This window comes from Canis lupus, chromosome 2, assembly GCF_048164855.1.
Source record: "Canis lupus baileyi chromosome 2, mCanLup2.hap1, whole genome shotgun sequence".
Lineage (NCBI taxonomy): Eukaryota > Metazoa > Chordata > Mammalia > Carnivora > Canidae > Canis > Canis lupus.
Genome location: NC_132839.1, coordinates 68,177,996 through 68,194,872, shown reverse-complemented (window position 1 = coordinate 68,194,872; position 16,877 = coordinate 68,177,996). Strand labels below are relative to the sequence as shown.

Here is a 16,877-nt window from a genome sequence, read left to right as displayed (position 1 = left end):
GGCAGAGCCAGGGCATCCCAGTCAGGGGTCACGGGGCCTGGAAGGCATTTTTGAACCCCAGTGGTTGCACTGTAAGCTACAGTTTGTACCACCAAACTGAAGACACCAGAAGCAAATTCTGGCCAGGCCTCCTAAAACCTGGCATCTGTGCAGCAGTACAAGGAGTGGATCTGCCTGAGCATCACAATTCCCAGTACACTGATGCTAATGAAGAACAGGGCAAGCAACAGCATGAGCACAGCGACAGCCACTGAAGGCCGACAGTGTCTTCAGCACCATCAGAGCAGAGATCCAGCCACTGAACCCCCAACCTGGAATGCCTATGGCCTGGAGGACAAAAAAAATCCTGGATGAAGACAATGAAGAAAACAAAGAAACTGAATGAACTATTGCTCCCGAAAGCCTTACACATGGGGCAGTATCAGCACACAAAGGAGCAGTGAGTGCAAAGGACAACTCAGAGGAGTTGCCCAAGCCTGAGCCACTTCTGGTCTCCATGAAAAGCTGGGCAGGAGAGGAAATTCAGGAGAAGAGTCAGAGAGCTGCCCATGCAGAGGTCATACATGGTGCATAGGCTCTTCTGAAATTCTTGGAGGATCTCCATGGAGATGTCCTGTACAAAGTAGGGTCAAGCTAAGCAAAAAGAAGGGCTAACTATTCTGTCGAGGAGCTGTGTTCCTCCAGGCAGCATGCTGCATCCCTTACCTTCTCTGATCCAACTCCTCTGCCTTCCAGCTAAGCTGCTTCTGTGTCTTTAGCAGGACAGCTGGGACTGCTGAGGGGAAGCCTGGGTGCTGTAGGAGTCCCACTGTAAGCTTTCTGGAGGACCATAAGGGAGTGAGCCAAGGGTGGAAGCAATAGGCCAGAGGCAGGAGGCTCTCAGACTAGTGGTAGCTTCCAGGGCTCAGAGAGTTGCAGGCATCAAGTGTGGCATTCTGTGGGCTAGGTGAGTGCTGGATCACACAGCTGGGACCTTAAGAGGGGTTGGGAAGCTTGCGCTGAGCCCAGTTTGTAACTACATCCCAGGCTGCCCCCTACTGTCTAAGCCCTTGGACAGTAGGGGGCAGAGACAGTAACCCTTAGAGCTCCCTTCCATGTGTAGATTTTTTGGGATAAATACAGTAGAGTACTGTAAATGTATTTTATTTTCCTTATGACTTTCTTAATAACACTTTTCTCTAGCTTACTTTACTATAAAAATACAGTATATAACACATACAACATACAGAATACGTGTTAACCAATAGCTTATGTTATCTGTAAGGCTTCCAGTAAACAGTAGGCTACTAGTAGTTAAGTTTTTGGTCAAAAGTTACATGTGGATTTTCGACTGCGTGGATGTCATTCCCTAACCCCTACATTGTTCATGAATCACCTCTATATCCTTTCTTGTTTCGCAGGAATACTATACAGGACTGAAAAATTAATAGAGTCTCACTTCATAATAAGAATGAATATCACAAAAAGGTGTGAAAAATAGACGTAAGCCACAAAGGAATACACATAAATGACATCATTCATATGAAATTCTTTAAATAACCAAAATAAATATTATTTAGTGAAGTACATACAGATGATAAAACTAAAATAAAGTAAAAAAAAATGTAAAAAAAATGTTTTTAATTTAAAAAAATTAAAAATTTTTCAATTAAAAAATAAAAAATAAAAATAAATAAAAACAACAGCAAGGAAAAGATCAGGAAAAACGAATACGAGTTATCCCTAACATTGGCAAGAGGATTGTTAAAAGACACTTCAGAGGCCTCTGGGGTGCCTGGCCACACTCTACATCCTGACGCAGGAAGGGCTATTCTTCTACCTATACATATGTCTTATGGATTCTTATGTATGTATAGCCCACTATATTAAAACTTCCTGTTAAAATTAAAATGACAATATTCTCTTCAAACCTAATTTTTCATATGATCATAAAGAAGTCACTGTTGCTAAAATATTCATAGTTTTTATATTTTTCCTTTACCAGATCAGATTCTTTTGACCTCCTGTATGTGCCATGAGCCTCATGGATTTACTTATTTATCACCTGACTCTGCCAGATCCTCATTTGTTAACTACTTTACTTCTAATAATTCTCCAACACCTTTATAGATTATCCATATTATTACAAAATTTGCCTAATCACTTTGCATTGCATATCCTTTGTAGTCACATATATATCACAAACCAACGTGTAAGAATTCTGAAGCAGTAATGAACATGAACTCTGTAGAGCCACCAGAGCAACACCACCAGCAGCCAGGATCAAGAGGACAGGAGAGAGTACGTGCGAATTCATATTATTTCCTCAACTTATTTAGCCTCGCTATTTAGATTATCCAATTTCTTTCTGGGGATAGATAATGGATAACTACTTCCCCTCTAACTTCACACTAAAATGATATAATAGGTCTGAGAACATAGCACCACAGGATAAATAAATCTTTCTATATTTGTGGCTATCTACAACTTTTTATTGCTTTCTATAACGTGTGCACAAATCATCAATATTAGGATTTGCCCAAATGCCAAAAGCCTAAATGAACTGGAAAATTAACTAATGTTTTGAATATTCTCCACAGGAATTCTTACTAGAGAATTTCATACCTGCATAGAACTGTACAGGTTCACAAAATTCTGCATGATATATAGATATAATAGGGTCCAAATTCACTTATGCCTTTCATACACAGATTTGCATGGAAAAAAAAAACTGTATTTGTCCTGTCTAGATACCAGCATACCTTGGGATCTTGCAAAGAACAGAAGCCATGGTAAGAACTGCCTCAATTGGAGGTGCCTGAGTGGCTCAGTGGTTGAGCATCTGCCTTTGGCTCAGGTCATGATTCCGGGATCCTGGGATTGAGTCCTGCATCAGGCTCCCTGTGGGAAGGCTGCTTCTCCCTCTGCCTATGTCTCTGCCTCTCTCTTTCTCTCTCTCTATGTCTCAATCAATCAATCTTTAAAAAAAAAAATTGCCTCTATTGGCAATTACATTATGGTTATTTAAGTCTTTGTATTTTCCAATTCCCCATAATATATTAGATCTACTGGGAGAGGAAATAAAAGATCATTTAAATAACAACAAAAAGAAAACAGTAAAAAGTGCCTGATGCAAAAGAACTCAGTAATAAGAAGACATAACATTTCTAGAGCAGTAGTTTTACAGTTTCTCTATACATATTAAATCACTTCATCCTCACAACAGCCATCATTTGACTGATGAAAAACCTGAGGCACAGAAAGGTAAATGACTTATGTAAGAACACACATCTAGTAAGCAGGGGAGTCAGAACTCAAACCCACAGCAATCCAGCTCCAGAGTCTGCATTCTTAACACTCACACAACTTTCTCTTCACATATGTACACATGTCGTCTTCTGGGACTGCCTTATTTATACCACATTGTTTCGTGTACGTTATCCCAAGTAGAATAGTTCACTTTTTAAAATATTTTATTTATTCATGAGCAACAGAGAGAGAGAGAGGCAGAGACACAGGCAGAGGGAGAAGCAGGCTCCATGCAGGGAGCCCGATGTGGGACTCCATCCTGGAACTCCGGGATCATGCCCTGGGCCAAAGGCAGCCGCTCAACCGCTGAGCCACCCAGGTGTCCCAGTTCACTCACTTTCAATGCCATATAAGATACCTTTGATAAACATACCACAATTTATATCTCTTTTCTCCTAACTGATGGATATTTGACTTTTTTCCAATTGTTAGCTATTACCAATGACGCAACGTGACTATTCACAGTACCTGTCACCTGATACGTATGTGAAGCAGTCTGAGATATACAGTAGAGGAAAAAAAATGTTAAATCCTAGTCTATGAATGTTCATTGGTTCTCAGCCTTTGGCTGAGATCAAGTATAGTCTACAAATGTTCTTTATAGAATAATGCCTAATTATTCTCAAAGTGGTTGTGCCAATTTGTAATCCATCTAGCAGTGAATATGAACTCTTGTAGATCCTTATTACGTCTCCATCACTATTTTTCTTAGGCCTCTTGATTTGTACCTTATCACGTACCTGTGGTCATATTTTGCATTTCTTTCTCAGTGAGGAGACTGTACTTATTTTCATGTCTTTGGGCCATTTGTCTTTCTTATTCTGTGAAATTCCTATTTCTGTTTTATGTCCATTTCCCTAGTGAGTTGTATTTTCCTTGTACAATTGTAAAAGTATAGTAATCTTTTGTCATTTACTTTGTTATAAATATATTTTCCCAATTTGTGCCTTATCTTTTTCAATTCTTTAATGTGTCACTTGGTAGAAACAAACATACTTCTCTTATGTGATTGATATATTATTTAAATTTAGCAACTGCATCTTGTTTAAAGACTCCTTCCACATACCAAGATAGGAAAGAACTTACTGTATTTTTCCTTCTAAAAATTGTGCCATTAACATTTCATTCCAGGTGAAGTGATTTTTTGTGTTAATACAGATGATCCACTGTATGGGGATCCACTAATATTAATCCATTAATATGGGGTTAATACAGGGATCCACTTTCCTTTTCAAATAAACTGTCCCAGGATTACTTTTTAAATATTCTACTCTTTCTCAAAGATTTTCAATACCACTTTCAAAATAACAACCAAGTTCCATCTACATGAGCTCTGTTTCCAGCATCTCTATTCTGTTTCCCCGAGTGAATTCCGCACTGTCTTTATTATAAGCTACTTATAAAAAGTCTTGATCAATAGCATGGTAAATGTTCCTCAGCTTGTAATTCAGGAGTAGAGTGACTTATTCTTGGCCTTCTACCCTTCCATATACACTTTAGATATGGTTTGTCTAAATACCATATGCAAAAATACCATCAGGCTTTTACTGAAATTATGCTGAATCAGTAAATCAATTTGAGAAGAAGTTAACATCTATAATATTTAGTCTTTGTCGCCTTTAATGTGATATTTGTCTTATTTTATTTGGGTCTTGTGCTTGCACAATTTTTTCAACACAGGAATTTTCAACATAATCATATTTGAAAATTTAGTCATTTTGCTTCTTCATTTTTAATCTGCATATCTTATCTTTTTCTTATTGGCTAGGACCTCAAGAATGATGCTGAACACAAGAATTGTTGAGAGCAGACATCCTTGCCTTGTACCTGATTTCAGGAGGAAAGCATTCACTTTGGACTACTCAGTGTAATATTAACTATTTTTTATAGTTAGGCAACTATAAAAGGCAACTAAAGATGCCCTTTATCAGACTGAAGAAGTTCCCTCTCATTCCTAGTTTGCTGAGAGTTTTTTTAAAACATGAATTGATGTTGAATTTAGTCAAATGACTTTTATTACATCTGTTGAGATTATCAAATGGGTTTTCTTCTTTAGCCTATTGATATAGTAAATGATATTAATTGATTTTTGAATACTGAATTAGCCTTGGATTTCCAGGATAAATCACACTTGGACATGATGTAGTATTTTTTTTACACTGTATATTGTTGAATTCATTGTTAGGATTTTGTTAAGGAATTTTTTGTGTATGCATCTATGTTCATGAGGGATATCGGTCTGCAGTTTCCTTATAGTGTCATTATCTGATTTTAGTATCAGATTAATGCTGCTGCTGTGAATTGGAAAGTGTGATATCTTTGGTTTTCTGAAAGAGTTTAAATATAATGGGTATTATTTCTTCTAAACATGTTTGGTAGAATTCACCAGTAAAACCATTTGGGCCTACAGTTTTACTTGTTGAGAACATTTTAAATTATGAATTCGATTTTTTCCATAAATATAGCAGTATCAGTTTAATCTAATTCTTCTTGAATGAACTCTAGTAGTTTGTATTTTTACAGGAATTTGTTTATTTAAGCTATGTTGTCAAATTTACGGAAGTAAAATTTTTCTTAATATTCAAGATTCTCCTTTTAACACCTGCAGGATATGTGGTAAATTCACCTCTTTCATTCCTGATGTTGAAATCTGTACCTTTTTTTTCATGCTCAATTTGGCTAGAGGTTTATCAATTTCGTTGCTCTTTTTAAAGGACCAGTTTTTAGTTTCATTAATTTCTGTTTTGTTTTGTTTTGTTTTTCCAGGGGGCAGGGGATGGAGGGAAATAGGGACAGAGGGAGACAGAGAATCTTAAGCAGGCACCATCCCTAGCACAAAGCCCAATGTGGGGCTTGATCTCATGACCTTGATATCATGACCCAAGCTGTGATCAAGAGTTGGACACAATCAACTGAGCCACTCGGATACCCTGATTTCTCTGTTTTTGATTTCTACTTTTGCCTTTACTATTTCCTTTCTTCTGCTTGCTTTAGGTTAAAATTTTTTTTTTTTTTTTTTTTTTTTTTTTTTTTTGCTTTAGGTTTAATTTGCCTTTCATTTTCTAATTTCTTAGCTTGGATCACGGATTTTGAGAATTTTTTTTCTTTCCAAATATAAGCATTTAATAATACTAACCACTTATCTCTAAACACTAGTACTTCAGCTGTATCTTATAAATTTTGACATGTGTTTTCGTTTTTGTTCAATTAAAAATCTTTGGACCACTGGTTACTTAAAGGTGAGCTGTTTAATTTCCATATATTTTGGCATATTACAAATATCTTTCTGTTACTAAGTTCTAGTTTCATTTCACTAGTGACAAACAACATTTTCAATTCTCCTAAATTTGTTAAGAGTTTTCTTTATAGACCAGAAAATGGTCTATCTTATTCTGTGTGCACTTGAAAGCACATTTACTCTGCTGTTGTTGAATGGAATGTTCCATATATGTCAATCAGGTCCAGCTGGTCAATGCTGTTCATGTCATCTATGTCCTCCTGACTGATTATTTGTCTATAGGCCCTACCAGTATTGAGAGGGGTGTTGAAGTCTCAGCTGCATTGGCGGATTTGTCTATTTCTATTTTCTGTTCTATCAGTTTTTGCTTTAAGTATTTTGAAGATCTCTTTATGGGTTTATAGACATAAGGATTGTAATGACTTTCTGGGAATTAACCCTCTGAATGTTATATTTTCTTTTTTAATACCTGCATTAAATTCCTTGTTTATACTATTAATGTTGCTGCTCCAATTTTCTTTTAATTAGTATGTGCAGAATATTTCTTTTTCATTCCTTTCACTTTTAGCCTCTCTGAATCTTCATATTTTAAATGGGTTTCTTATAGTCAGCATCTAAGTGGGTCTTGCTTTTTTATCCATTCTGACTAGCTTTATATTTTAATTGATGTATTTAGATAAGGTTTTGGCATACTTTTCTCTGTACAGAGTCAAATAGTAAATACATTAGAGTTTGTGGGTCATATGTTCTCCATAGCAACTACTCAACTGTGTCATTGTAGTGAAAAAACAGCCACAGACACAATGTAAAAGATGAGTATGGCTCTCTTCCAATAAAACTAACTATATATGGACAATTTTCATATAACTTTTGGAATATCCTTCTTTTGATGTTTTCCAACCATTTAAAAATGTAAAAACCATTCTTATATAATGGGCCATACAAAAAGTGGACCCTTATTCTACACTACTGGTCAAAACCACTCTTCTGTTTAAAAGCCTTCAGAGGTTTTCTTTGCTCTTAGGAGAAAATCTAAACTCCTTAAAACATTATATGTTTCTCAGCTCTCCTTGCCTTACACCCTAACCTCCAAATGGGACAAATAAATTTACATTATATTTCAGGCTCTTTTCTAGCTTCTAAGGTTTTACTTCACCTGGACTGCTCTTTCTTGCCCTTTTTTTGTATGTGACGTTCCTGCATATCTCTTAAGATTCTGTTTATGTATTTACTTCTGCTGTAAAAGTCCCGTTATGTACTCAGCACATCACTCTAAAACAACACTATCATACTGTCTCCCTCACCATTGTGCTTGGTACAGCAAAGATACTCATGAATGAATGAATGGATACTTTTAAATACAAGAGGAAACTGAATGTGTGCAAATATTTACAATAATAACAGTCAAATTCCCACACATCGTTGGTTTTAATGGTCATCAGCATGCATTTTAACCAAACTGGTTTTAGAAAAAAATCTTCATTCTCAAAAAAACTGAAAGCATGTTCTTAATTACTAAGTGTCCCTTAGACTTTGATATTAAACTATTATGTAACAAGCTCAGAAGACTGTGCTAGCCCAATATGTCAATAAGCAAGAAAAAATAAGTTAAGACAATAAGCAAAGAAAACACTTCCTCTAATAAAGAAGTCTCTTCTTGGGCAGCCGAGGTAGCTCAGCGATTTAGCGGGCAGCCGAGGTGGCTCAGCGATTTAGCACTGTCTTCAGCCCAGGGCGTGATCCTGGAGACGTGGGATCGAGTCCCATTTCAGGCTATCTGCATGGAGCCTGCTTCTCCCTCTGTCTCTCTGTCTCTCATTAATAAATAAATAAAATCTTAAAAAAAAAGATTTTAAAAAGTCTCTTCTTAAGGAAAAGGCACAAATATAGATAATTCCTAACAGGAATCTTCCTTTGAAAGAGGAAAACTCACTCCTGAATCTAAGAATAAATGTAAGACTTAATTTTTGTCAATTCTTACTTAAATTTCAAAGAATGACTAGTAATCTATAATACTTAAAAAATGAAAGATCCCAAAGAAAGAAGGAGCTTTCACTGCAAAACTAGAAAAACATTCATCTCCACTGACAAAAATTTCTGCTCACAGTCTCAACATATCAGTATATCAGGTTATAACTCTATGGATATAAGCAGCAGTGATGAGGAAGAAGATAGAATAAAGAACAATTTTTTTTTTTTAAGAACAAAATTTTTTATACAACCACCTTTGGTGTTCAGTTTTAAACCAAAAAAATACTTTACTGAAACAAAAACAGACACATTCAGCAGCTAAATTTTAATAACACTTGTTTTTTGTTTTCAGATATCTGCCATTTTGTTTTTTTGTTTTTTGTTGTTTTTTTTTTTTTTTTTTTTTTGTTAAGACTGCTGTGTACTTTTTGGCTAGTTCCAAATTAGAGAAAAATTCTGAAGTAGGATTTAAAAAGGACTCCTGAATATTTTTAAAACACTACATTCAGGTATTCATTTTCAAAAGATTTATCATTTTTGTGTAGAATATCTCTGTCTCCTAATGAAAATGTAAACCTATATTTGAGAAATAAATGGCTTGTGTTGGAAGACTGAGTGAAAATTTTCTGGCTTAGTAGGAAACAAATGCATATAGCCAAAATCTCAAATCTAAGCATCTGTGACTTAAAACTAGCAGTATTTCTTTTATTGAGGTATGTTACCATATGATACATTCTAACTTTAAAATACTTTCAAATATAGTACATGGTACTTCTTATTTAAAATTAAACCCCAGAGGGGAATCTGGCTGGCTCAGTCAGTAGAGCATGCAACTCTTGATCTCAGGGTTGTAAATCTGAGCTTCATGCTGGGTGTAGAGATTACTTAAAAATAAAAAAATAAAAAAATAATTTAAAAAATTAAACCTCAGAAATATATCTCATGAGTACAGTATGTTCAATGAAGCTGAAACAATAAACACAAGAGTTTATACCCAAAAGAGGCAAAAGAAAGCTGTCAACCTATATAAAATATACTATAAGTTAAAGAGACTATAGAACTATTAATATACTATATGTTAACTAAATTGAATTTAAATTAAAAAAGAGACTGCAGAAAATCTACCTGAAAACTGTTTTCATGTTGACGAATCATCTAATTCTGAGACTGTCAAAAAATAGACTTCTTTTATTGACTACTCCAAGAGAAAAACTTTTAATAAGAAAAACGGACAGCATTCCCTCCAATTCTATGTCCATAATACAATCAGTAAATGATGGGGCATCCAATCAGTAAAAATTTTAGGTGGCTCTTCCAAATATAGCTTTTAAAAAGTCTGCATACAAGAAAGATATGTAGGCTTAAAGCCTTAAGTGAAAAGAATATATACATATGCAAAGATATTGAGAGAATACATGTACATATTAACAACTGCTTGGTTCTGTGAGGTTGAATTAGGAGTGATTATTTTTTTCTTCATAAATTTCTGCATTTTCCACATTTTCTAAATTGAATATGTAATGATTATACTTTAAAATCCTACAAAATATCTATTATAGAATAATTGTAGAATAACTTTAGGATAACACTATAACAACATCTTAGAATACATTACACAAGCGATATATTTTAAATAATTCACTATGCTAAAACATCAATGAGATACATGTACTGAAAAGGTGATTTTTTTAAAACAAGTAAATCAGTGGCATCTTTGGCATCAATGGTACTCTACGAAGTTATGAAATTACTCTAACATTTAATAATATTATGTTAAAATTTAATATTTTCAGATCTCCTCTTGGAAATTAATCCAATCTATAATTATTTATTATATCATCTTTTAAATACAAGTGTCTCAGAAGAAAATAAGCACTATTATAAAATCTCACTTGGGTCACGAATTAAAATGAATGGCTATCAACAATTCTATCAATTGCCAACAAAAAAGTCAATTTCAAAAATCAAAACATACTACCTCTGATACTAAACAACCATAATGAAAACAAAAGATACGCAAGCCATTTCCAATAAAGAACCACATGTCACTGAAACAAGCATTTGAACTTTAAAGTTGCTGAAAAGAAAAGTTTTAGACCTAACTTTACAATGATCACATCACATTATATCACCCATCTATAGTTTAATACAAAAATATGTCTGAATATTGGTTGTCAAAACATCTCTCACTATGCCTCTGTCATGGTGTTGATGTAAAATACCACTTCTGTCTCACTCTAGGCAATTTACATATACAAACTTCTTTGGGTTTTTGTAACCTCTCCAGCTCAATGTTTTGTTAAATGAGTCTTTATGGTAAAAAGACTTCAACTGTCTTTACAAGACTATTAAGTCTTTTAAATGTTTTTAAAACCAGTACTTAAGAGTAGGAAGTTTCTCCCAGCAGCGTGGTCAGGGAAGTGGTTGGTTAGGATTTGGAGGGACTATCAATGGACACCCAGAAGGACGTTCAACCCCCAAAGCAGCAGCCAATGATATATATCTGCGGAGAATGTCACACAGAAAATGAAATAAAATCCAGGGATCCAATCAGATGCAGAGAATGTGGATATAGAATAATGTACAAGAAAAGGACTAAAAGATTGGTGGGTTTTTTTTGTTTTTTTTTTTAAGATTTTATTTATTTATTCATGATAGTCACAGAGAGAGAGAGAGGCAGAGACACAGGCAGAGGGAGAAGCAGGCTCCATGCACCGGGAGCCCGACGTGGGATTCGATCCGGAGTCTCCAGGATCGCGCCCTGGGCCAAAGGCAGGCGCCAAACCGCTGCGCCACCCAGGGATCCCAAGATTGGTGGTTTTTGATGCTCGATGAAACATGGAGTTCAGAAGATTATCTTCGTTTGTACCTGGATTTGCTGTTAATGTTGTATAGCTTTTGATTAGTGTATATATCTTTATGAATACAAATACACATGATTTCATTTTAAAATCCATCTTGTATTTAGGTATCAATAGTTTCTATAAAGAAAAGCTTTTTGTTCAATAATTGATAATAATTTACTTTTATTGTATATATAATCTGACACAGGGTGAAAAAGTGCTTCCTTAAACCACACTTTTAATCAAGGCTTAGAATCTTGTGGGGGCCTTGTTAAAAATGAAGTTTTCAAAAAAAAAAAAAATGAAGTTTTCTAGGGCTCTTTGAAGATCTGATTAAGTAAGTTCCTTGGAAGCTACTGTTTTACATCACCAAGTCTGTAAACTCTCCAGCATCATTTTGTTCTGTGTATACTAATGTACTTAGCATGAATGCATTATTTTGAGTTAAATTTTTCATTTTTCCATGATATAGGCCTTCTGTATTTGTATATAATGCTTGACCATGTTTTTAAATATTGGCTGAGGGTGGGAAGCGCAGGTGGCTCACCAAGTGAGTGTCTGTCTTTGGCTCAGGGCGTGATCCCAGAGTCCTGGGATTGAGTCCCAAATCAGGATCCCTGCATGGAACCTGTTTCTCCCTCTGCCTATGTCTTTGCCTCTCTTTTTGTGTCTCTCATGAATAAATAAATAAAATCTTAAGTAAATTTTGAAAAAGAAAAACAGTACTTAAGCACAATAAGGATTTTTTAACCCAAACTATTATTTAAGGTTCAAAGTATCACTGATATGCCAGATGAAATATTAAAACTGAGAATACACACAATATTTTTAAAAATAAAGAAAAGGTGCCAAGAGGAGAAGACAGAAAAAAATTTCTGGAAGATAAAATAAGATGGTAGAAATAACTCTCTAAATATGGGATCTAACGTGAAAGGTTTCTAGTATGAATCCTAGGAGGGTAAAGTGTATCAATTAGGGTTGGATCAAAGCAACAGAACCCAGTATGGGTGATAAAGAAGAATTTATTGTAAGGGTTACACCTTAGAATAAACTGTGGAGGCTGTTGGAGCAGTAGGTACAGGCTGTTGCCTCTGAATCTAATCTTCAGCCTGAAGTCACTACAGGTCAACCTGACCAGCAGTCAGGAAGGGAACTGGATAAACAGAGGAGCAAAAACAAATTAGAACCTATGAGGATGAGCTAGAATTGATAAAGACAACTGAAATCTACAAGAACAAACTGGATTCTGAGAGGACAACAGAAACTGGCAATGACAAACTGGAACTCACATCTGCTCTCACCAACTTTAACCTTGATGCCAAGGGTGAGCTATGTACAAGCTGGACAAGTACTCAGAGACAATGAAGGGGGAAATCTGGCAGGAGCTAAAGGAACTGCTGATCCTCATGCAATCCCACACCTACAAGGTAAGCTAACAAATCAGTGATACTGTAAAAGAGCTAACACAGTGTCTGGTACTCAGCACTGGCCCTCAGAGAGACAAAAAGCATGCCTGCCACTTCCTTGTGTCTCTTGTGACCACTACTATTCAAAACAATACAGGGAACAAAATCTGGGGAAACATTCCAGATTAGCCAAGCAGACCTAGTACACCACCACCTGAGACATAAAACAGATCAGTACGTCCACATAACCTTGAACTATTACAAAGGTATAAAGAGTGAAGAAGGACAGCTAGACAGATTGGTAAATCAGTGGTAAATAGGTCTAAGGAAATTCCTTTTCTTCTACAATGGGCAGGGGATTCAGTTATAGCCTGCCTAGGTACCCATGTTTAAAGCCTGACTTGACAACATGCCACCAATACTCTATAGTTAGGGTGAGAGATACTGTAAGTCTTGAGGTCCATCCTCACATTCAAGGTAACAACTGCTGAGAAAATCCAACACTGACTATCATCATAAATTTAAAAACCCAGATCAGCTACTAATACAATTCTATCTTCATATTTTAATAGGAATAAGCAAGCATCCACAGATCATAAGGAATCAAAAACATGAAACTGAGGCCACAGAGCTATTGGCTCTCAAGAAAATAGTAAATAAAGAAAATGAAGTACAAAAGAGAAAAAAAAAAATGCATGCATCCTGTCCTCCTCATCTCCAGTTGCTTCCTGTCGGGCAGCTGGGGCTACTGCTGCTAATTCTGCTTTCATTTCAGCATCATGGCAGAGACAATGGCTGCAGTGGGATACAGAGGGCAGTGAAGAAGGCTGGGCTCATCTAAGATGGTAATCTCCTGTATTTGATCAGGATTGAGTTATACAGGTGTGTGAACTGTCAAAATCAACAAATGGTACTTTTGAGATTTTTTTTCATTTCACTGTAAGTAAATCTCACCACCAAAAAAATTAAATTCTAGGTAATGACATGCACAATGAAATGTTTAGGTGTAAAAAGCACTGTCAGCAACTACTTATTTTGAAATGCTCCAAAAAAGTAGATGAACTGCTAGACTGATAGAGGGATGGATAGATGGACAAATTTGTGATAAAGCATTATACCAAAATATCCATTGTAAACTCTAGATCAGGGGTCAGCAAACTATATAGCCTGTAGGCCACATCCTCTGGTCTCCCACCTGTTTTTGTTATGGCCCATGAGCTAATATCAGGTTTTATATTTCTTAAAAGTTGAAAATAAATGACTAACCCATGACATGAATGTGAATTCTGAAATACAAATTTCAATGTCCATAAAGTTTGATTGGAACACAGCCACATTTATTCACTTACATACTGTCCACGGCTAGTTTTGCACTATAATAGGACAGTTAAATAGTTGTAACAGATACTGTATGGCTTGCAAAACCTAAAATATCTACTATCTGGATCTTTTCAAAAAAGTTTGCCAATCTCTGCTCTCGGCAATGAGTATACAAATGTTTAATTCTTTCAATTTTTCTGTGTGTTTGAAAATATAATAGAATGCAAAAAGTATATAATAAAATCAGTATCTTAGCTGACTCTACATTGGCCCATTGGGAGGTTAAGGGAGATTCTATCTGACTTAAGTGCTGTAGGCAGCTTTTCTAAAACCTACCCAGAAGAAAAAATCATGTGTTTAAGAATCTCAAATGGAGAGAAAAATAGCACCAAGACTCTTCTAAAGCTGAGAATCCTAAAGAGATGCCCCTGTCCATTAAAACTGGGCAACAGCCAGTGAAAGTATCAAGGCAAACTGACATCATATGAAGTCTTAGATCAAAGAAAGAAAACAGACATCCATAAGAAATCAAAACATCAAGCCTTCCTCCACTCTTTCTCAGTTGAAGACTGGTAGCTTCCAAGGGCTATTTTTTTTTTAATAAATTGATTTTTTATTGGTGTTCAATTTACCAACATACAGAATAACACCCAGTGCTCATCCCATCAAGTGCCCCCCTCAGTGCCCATCACCCATTCACCCCCACCCTCCTCCCCTTCCACTAGATGTTTCCCAGAGTTCGTTTCCCAGAGTTAGGAGTCTTTATGTTCTGTCTCCCTTTCTGATATTTCCCACACATTTCTTCTCCCTTCCCTTATATTCCCTTTCACTATTATTTATATTCCCCAAATGAATGAGAACATATAATGTTTGTCCTTCTCTGATTGACTTACTTCACTCAGCATAATACCCTCCAGTTCCATCCACGTTGAAGCAAATGGTGGGTATTTGTCATTTCTAATGGCTGAGTAATATTCCATTGTATACATAAACCACATCTTCTTTATCCATTCATCCCATTAAGAAGGTATCACAATCTAGGTTGCTTAAAACAAGAGAAATTTATTCTCTCACAATTCTGGAGGCTAGAGGTCAGAAATCAAAGTATTGGCAGGGCTGTGCTTCCTCTGAAGGCTATAGGGAAGAATTATGCCTTGTCTCTTCCTAACTTCTTGAGGTTTCCAGCAAACCTTGGCACTTTTTGGCTTATAGCTGTATCACTGCAAACTCTGACTCCATCTTCACATGGCTTTCTTCCTTATTTTCCTGTGTCTCTGTTTAAATTTCTCTTCCTTAAAAGATACATCATTGGGGACGCCTGGGTGGCTCAGTGGTTGGGCGTCTGCCTTTGGCGCAGGGTGTGATCCTGTGGTCTGGGATCCAGTCCCACGCCGGGCTCCTTGTGGGAAGCCTGCTTCTCCCTCTGCCTATCTCTCTCTCTGTTGTCTCTCATGAATGAATAAATAAATTTTAAAAACTTTAAAAAAAAAGATACGTCATTGGATTTAAAGTAAACCCTACTCAAGTATGACTCACTTGATTATACCTGCAAAGACCCCACATCTATGTAAGGTAATACTTACAGTTACTGAAGGTCAGGATTTCAATTTATCTTTTTGGGAGAAAACAATTTAACCCACAACAAAGGCTATTCTATTTCACTAAGAAACTGAAACAGTCAAGAAACCTTCTACATGTGTCACCAAATCTGTACGTCAAATATGGTAGAAGAGGTGTGCCTGGGTGGCTCAGTCAGTTAAGCTTCCAACTCTTGATTTTGGCTCAGGTCACGACCTCAAGGTCATGAGACTGAGTCCTGCGTCAGGCTCCGCACTGGGTGTGAAGCTTGCCTATGATTCTCTCTCTCCCCCTGCCCCGGCCTCCCTCACCCCCACTCACATTCGTGCATTCACATTCAAGCTACTCTCTCCTCTCTCAAAAAAAAAAAAAAAAAAAGGAAAATAAGGAAAACTCCTCAGAAGAATAACCTATACTTATTGATTCCAATCTGGCTTTTGTCCTCAGCACTTCACCAAAATTGATCTTATAAAGATAAATAATGAGGGCAGCCCCGGTGCTTCAGCGGTTTAGTGTCGCCTTCACCCCAGGGTGTGATCCTGGAGACCCGGGATCGAGTCCCATGTCAGGCTCCCTACATGGAGCCTGCTTCTCCCTCTGCCTGTGTCTTTGCCCCTCTCTCTCTCTCTCTCTCTCTCCTCTCTCTCTGTCTCTCATGAATAAATAAAATCTTTAAAAAAAAAGATAAATAATGAAAAGCTGCTAATCTAATAGTCAATTATTGATATTACTTACCTATCAGTAGCACTTAAAGTAGCTGATTCCTCCCTCCTTGGAACATATTCTTCAACTAGCATCCAGAATATCATACTCAATACCAAAACTAGATAAGTAACATTTCTTTGAAATGTTCTAGAAGTACACTGAGATGCAGTACTTTAAGGCATTCTTTGAAATAACATCAATGTAGAATATCAGCAAAGTTACAGGATACAAGGTTAATATAAAAACCGTCAACAGCTATATTCAAGTGATGAGCAACTGAAATTTGAAATTAAAAACATAATACCATTTACATTAGTAACCACCCCCAAATGAAGTCCTTAGGTATAAATCTAATAAAAAATGTGCAAGATCTATACCTTGTAGAGAAAATGTATACGTGGAGGAAAACTACAAATATCTCATGAACAAAATTAAGTAAGAGTTAAATAAATGGAGAGATATTCCATGTTTATGGATAGGAAGACTCAATATTGTCAAGATGTCAATTCTATCCAACTTGATCTATAG

At 36.2% G+C, this 16,877-nt stretch overlaps 1 protein-coding gene and 1 pseudogene across 4 annotated transcripts in view; both read right to left on the bottom strand.

Annotated features, from left to right (window-relative positions):
• The window catches only part of RAB28 (RAB28, member RAS oncogene family), a 137,348-nt gene that overhangs the window by 62,495 nt on the left and 57,976 nt on the right, over positions 1 to 16,877 (bottom strand). The gene's annotated exons all lie outside the window — the stretch shown is intronic.
• Positions 29 to 4,038, bottom strand: LOC140610864 (secretory carrier-associated membrane protein 3 pseudogene; annotated as a pseudogene).